This window comes from Centropristis striata, chromosome 10 (assembly GCF_030273125.1).
Source record: "Centropristis striata isolate RG_2023a ecotype Rhode Island chromosome 10, C.striata_1.0, whole genome shotgun sequence".
NCBI classification, from domain to species: domain Eukaryota; kingdom Metazoa; phylum Chordata; class Actinopteri; order Perciformes; family Serranidae; genus Centropristis; species Centropristis striata.
The window spans coordinates 23,545,635-23,551,685 of NC_081526.1; the positions used below are offsets into that span (position 1 = coordinate 23,545,635).

The 6,051-nt window shown below is 37.1% G+C and overlaps 2 long non-coding RNA genes across 2 annotated transcripts; both read right to left on the reverse strand.

The window, feature by feature from the left end:
- Positions 1-407: 407 nt before the first annotated feature.
- Positions 408-1,174, reverse strand: LOC131979324 (uncharacterized). Its single transcript, XR_009395038.1, has 2 exons — positions 810-1,174; positions 408-658 (listed from the first exon to the last, which is right to left on the reverse strand). It is a non-coding gene; the product is annotated as an uncharacterized LOC131979324 (long non-coding RNA).
- Positions 1,173-5,121, reverse strand: LOC131979325 (uncharacterized). The gene is made up of 4 exons (XR_009395039.1): positions 5,009-5,121; positions 2,673-2,699; positions 1,713-1,796; positions 1,173-1,256 (listed from the first exon to the last, which is right to left on the reverse strand). It is a non-coding gene; the product is annotated as an uncharacterized LOC131979325 (long non-coding RNA).
- Between the last annotated feature and the right edge of the window lie 930 nt (positions 5,122-6,051).

Consider the following 6,051-nt stretch of genomic DNA (forward strand, 5'->3'; position numbering starts at 1 on the left):
AACCAGTAACTCTCCCGCTAAGACCATGCAAACCGACGACTGTCACTTCTAATGTTTTAGAAGATAAAACTAATGTTAATTGCAAAATGAATGTCATTGAAAATAATGTTGATGTCATTGAAAGGCCTTGAAAATCTACCATTGCTTTTTTTGTTTGTTTGATGTGCTTCTCTCTGGGTCAGGATTTGCAAAACTATCGTAAAATTTTGAAGCAACCAAGTAGATTGATAGTTATGTAGATAGCTTTCCCCTGAGACGCCAGTGTTGGTCTCTTGCATGCAATGTTTAGACTTACCCTTTCCGCCCCCTCCCCAGCAACAACAATTACAAATATCACAAAAGTTTTGTTAATCTAAAAAGTTACCATCAAGATGTAACCTCTCCTTGGATGGAAGTGTGTGCAATGGTTGGTTTAAAAAAAAAAAAAAGATGATGTTTAATATGATTGACTTGCATTAAGTCATGTATTTAAATATACATTTCATGTTTGTTTTTGTTGAAATGGAATACAGACAATGTTTTGTGTATCACTTTGTGCAGAATTAACAATTGAAGAATTTTTTAAAAAGCTTATCTTTTCAACTGGTGAACGGGGGCATGTGGGTCCAGAGGTCATCCAGCTGTTCTTGGACTGTGGGGGTATCTGTATTTTCAGAACCTGATGACACACAATACCAAATGTATTCATACATTATAAATACCCAATTGTGAATTAATATTTTATTATTCAAAGGAAGTAGTTAAGACAGCAGATTGTATTATCAGGCCATGTCTGTGTCCACTGTGATGGGGAAAAAACAAACCCATACCTTGCAGACTGGAGAAGGAGTTGTGGGTCCGTTATCCATCATCCACAGCCGGCTGGTTGACGGAGGTCTTTGAGGTACCCCATGGTCGGAAGTGGTTGGGCTAAGTGGGGCAGGATCTGCAAGGTCGAGACTTGTCCAACGCACTTTCTGAGAGGCATCTTGGAAGCAGTGGTCTTCCTCGTCTCACTTGGTCCTGCAATATACAATAGCCTGTATAACAATAACTCACAAAATAACACAATTGTAACAATAATATGCAACTGTAAGTGATTTGAACTAAATTAATTTGCTAACTAAACTGTCCCTAGACCAGCATAAAAAGCTAAATTATACAAACTAAATACCCTACTATAAACCTAACCTATTCCTAACCTAACCTAAATATAAATGTGCACAAAATATGAAAAGTTAGCTTAGTCTGTCTTGAAGATGCTGGACACAGGAAACCTGGAAAAGTCAGAAAATGCAGTGACTTCTATACTATATATTGAGGACCACATGCTGAAAAATCTGCATAATGACAACAAACAACAACATGGTGATGGCTTCTCTGGTTTTAGCCTACAAAATAAATAAATACAACATGTTAATGAGACAGCAATACTTAATTAGATGAGAGTTTGACCAAGCGTCAATTAATGAATGAACATTATTGTTACCAATTTTTTTTTACTAGTTACTAGTTTTTGTACTAAGAATCTATTTTCCCCCCATTCTCTGATTTAAAAATAAATAAATACATGAATAATACTAATAATATTGATTATCCCAAATACACCTCTCCTTCAGATATATTTGTATATCACTATACATGACATCACAGAACAGTGGTTGAAAGGCCTTTATAAATAATAATTTCAGTGTTTCTCAACATTACAGAAGCATTTTTTTTTAATTGCTTACCTGAAAAGGTGAAGACAAACAACTGAATGCTGAAGGTCAATAAAGAACTGGATACTCAAGTCTCTTAGGTGAAGTAGTGTTTATCTAGAACAGGATGACAACCGTGAGCATTGCAGCAATGTAACAATAATGTGTCATTAATGTTTTAACTGAATTAATGTATCACTTATTCATAAAAATCAGTATGAAGCTGAATATAATAATTTGGATTAAATACACATATAGCACCTCAAGAAACATAGCAAAATTTTCGGCATATGTGCCCCTCTGCATCCTTTATAGATAATATACATTTTAACTTTTCCTCATACATTTTTTTCGTGTTTTATACATTTTTATAGCACCCATGGTCCTCAGGTGTCAAAAAGGACCTCATAACATTAGACTGGTTTTAGGAAATGTAGAAAAAAATATTACCAACTTTTTTTTCACCTTTTAAGGTAACTCACGACCAAAAAAAATTATATTTCATTTTCTTTTTTTTTCATTATTATTGGTCAATTTTATTCAAATATACAAATATCAAAGCATAAGTTTCACTAAAAGTTGACATGACCTACTCTGTGCATTCCAATCAAGAATTATTTTTTTCCACTATTACTATTGAAAAAAGTATCCAGGTTTTTTTTTTACTTTTTTCTCTCTTGAAGTGGAGGCCTAATTTTGAATATTTGACTAAAATTGACCTATAATAAAGAAAAAATTATAAAAATTATACATCAATCAATCAATTTCTGGGGCATGAGTTGCCTTAAATGATAAAATGATTTAAAAAAAAAAAAAAAGTTGGTAATATTTTTTTTCTACATGTCCTAAAAACAGTCTTGTGTCATGGGATCCTTTTTGACCCCTGAGGACCATGGGTATATAGTCGACGGGAGGACCATACAAGGGTTAAAAAAGAAAATAATGCATAATTTTAGTAGTTTATGTTAATAACAGCCTTTGACAAACACTCACCAGTAAATAAATGGTCAAGCTGTAAATCTGTGAGGTGAAAAACAGGATTAAAGCTTGCAAAGAAGATGAATATGAATGGATAGGTTGATAATTCTATTGACACCACAGCTCGGTAACACCATGGTAATAGTTAGGTAATAATCTGATAATAGTGGCGAATACTTTCAAAAGCTTTCAGTGTAATAGTACCCAAATGCACCCTATACTAAATTTAAGCCATTAATGGCTTTGTCTCTGGTATTACAAATACACCTTATTACATGATAACCTCTATTATCAAAATAGTACTGCAGTATTAATATCAGAAGAAAACAGGATGAAAGCCTACAAAGAAAATGCTTCACAGCACCACTTGAGGCCACACACACATACATGAATTAATCCAAAGCTGTTTAAGCCTACATTTTCAACTTCCAATAAATCTCTCTCTCTCTCACTCACTCACTCACACACACACAGAGTACATTAATATTAGTCATAGGAACACATACTTCAGGTACCAGTTGACATGACAAATTGGAAAAAAGAAATGGTAATAGTTTTGATAATAGTCTGCTAACAGTAGTGAGTAACATTGACACAATGTAAATTTTAAATGGTGAAGTAAAAGTTCATCATTACAGTACATTTTTACAGCCCTGACTCCATGGTTAAATGTATATCCCCATGATTATCTTTTCTTTTTCACCTCTCATTACCAAGTGACATGAGTTTCAGTTTAATATTATCCAAATACACCGAAATACATCAAATTTAGCCATTGATGAGTATGACATTGGTATTACTATCACACCTTATTACATAAGAATACCAAAACATCCTCACAAAAAACAGGACTACATTATCAAGAAGCTACCATCAAAATCCACATACAATTAGCTACATATCACAGCACAGGACAACATTAATCAAGGAAAATAGCATAAGCTAGCCATTTTTTAGCATTATTATATTATTATTAGCATAATGACACCTTCCCAGATAGACACAAGACAAAACACAGCAATCATAAACTTTTGTGGCCTAGATTATCAACCCACAATGCATTATAGGCTGTCTGTCAGTAGCATCAAATCAGTCAAACCATGCAATGCACTCTTAGAATCAATAGTGTTTGCTTACACCAGACACATCTACTGTTATAACAACTGTTAGCATCATGGTAACTGTAACATGGAGTAACTGTAAAGATATTCTGCCTCGACGGGCCATTTATAAATTGCTTCGAGATGATGCTAAAGCTAGCTCGCTAGAGAGCGCTAGCTCAGACCTAAGACCAGTAGCCGCGAAAAAATTAGCAAAATAAAATGACAAACATCGTCCAAATGAAACTCAAATAACTTGCAACTACATTTCACAAAATTTTCGACAGTAGTTTAAAAGTTCAAATATGAAAATGCTAACATTATAAGGCACAATTGTAACGGTAGTATGCTAGCAGTATGTCTTCTTACCTCAGACGAAAAGCCAGAGAGGCCGAGTCCTGCCAGCTTTGATGTAAATCCTGTCGGATTTACATCAAAGCCAAAACACAAGAAGCCAATCAGATTCGCCCCATAACTGTGCTCCAATCCTGTGATTCCCAACAGCTGTTCTGCGAGTGTGCCGTAAGAAATCATCAGGTGTGACGTGGAAGATTATCCAATCTCTAAGTGAGCGGCGTGAAGTGAGAGGCAGAACAATTAAATGCTCTTCCAACAGAGTGCAGTATATCAGTGAATCTCGCGAATTCACGCGTAATCAAGTGATATAACCGGAAGAGAATCAACATCTCATTAATGACTGGAGACAAATCCAGGGACTCTGCTCTATGAAATATTCCTCCAGAAAATGCTAACTACAGACGCTGGAGTGTTTTTAATTTCACCGCCGTTATAACCGGAGCTCTACTGAGAGCACAACACTCAGTACAGCGGCATCAATCCACCGCAGTGACAGACAGGCAGTGAGACAGGTCAAGTGAAGTCAGCAGGTATTAAGTCATCAACTATGTCCATACTCCAAAACAAACCGTATACACAAACACAATAATTGAAACGCAGCTGTCCGACTCTGTCCCTCTGTGAGCCTCTTATTAAACACACCTTTCACCTCAGACAGCAGCCCTCATAAATACCCTCACCACTCTGAGCCTAAACATGAACATATCTGCAGCTCAGGATTGGTCTGAAATGACTGTCAAAAGTGAAAAAGTAACCACAATAATGTTAAAAAAACACCTGTCTTAAAACCCAAATAATTCCACATCAACATAATTTAATTCCTTGGCCAGAGGAGCTCATCACAGCTGATGCAAACCTCTAAAGAAATTATTATTTTTACTTATTATTTCTTACCGTGACTCCACGTTCTCCACGTCAGTCAGTCGGGTTATCCTAAATTCCGCGACCTCCCTCACCACATCTTGCAGGCTATATTCTTGTGATGTGTGCAGTTTAGCATGCGCTATTCCTTTACTTGGCCTAACTCCTTCTGCTCAACAGAAGTATTGACAGTAGCTAGCTAAAAAAAAAAAAAAACATGTTGTCACCCAGACTTCTCAGACATGTTTTGCATCACATTCTTTCGTCCACAATAAAACGTGTTCTTTCAACCTAGCCGGCTATTTGATGTCATTGTTAGCTAACGCTAATGTTAGCTAGTAATTAGCTATTACCGTTAGCATGGAGCGACATAAACTAAAACGTTTTCGTCTGATAACTATTGAAAATGGAAATATTGTTCGCATATTCTCCATCATATTCCTGTCTCACGTTTAGCGTTTATTTATTATATTTTACGTTAAACCACCGGCGATTACTGACGTTAGTTAGCTTGACCTAGTTACCTGCTGTTGACAGGACGCTCCGGTGTCTCCGCTCGGACATCCTTCAGCTCGGACATCCTTCAGCTCGGACATCCTTCAGGGACAGCACGTCCTCTTCCCGGCACAGTACTCCAAATGTGCGAACATTTGTTACACATGCTTCACCATGCATGGTATGGTCCAGGTCAGCCTCCTGACAGCAGATAGACTCAGGACACAACGACACCAGGTGCTGCCGAGCTCCGCCCCCCAGACGAGCTCCGGCTCCACATCCTCCTCTCTCCGGACCACCGCTCCAGTCTCTGATCAGAAAGTCTTCCAATGTTTGTGGGCTGTCTGAGAAGACTGACATAAATTAAGACGACCGCCATCCTCTGCTTCAGAGAGACAGCCTGCACCGCTGGACTGCAGGTCTCTGCTCGGTGTCACGGCAAACCCATGGATCTAACACTATAACTACTGTATGATCATTTAGAAACAAGAAACAGCATTTTTTTTTACCTTTTCATTGTCAGTGATGAAGCTTAGAGTTGTGGTCGTGAACGTCATGAAACAACCGTTGTTGTTGTTTAA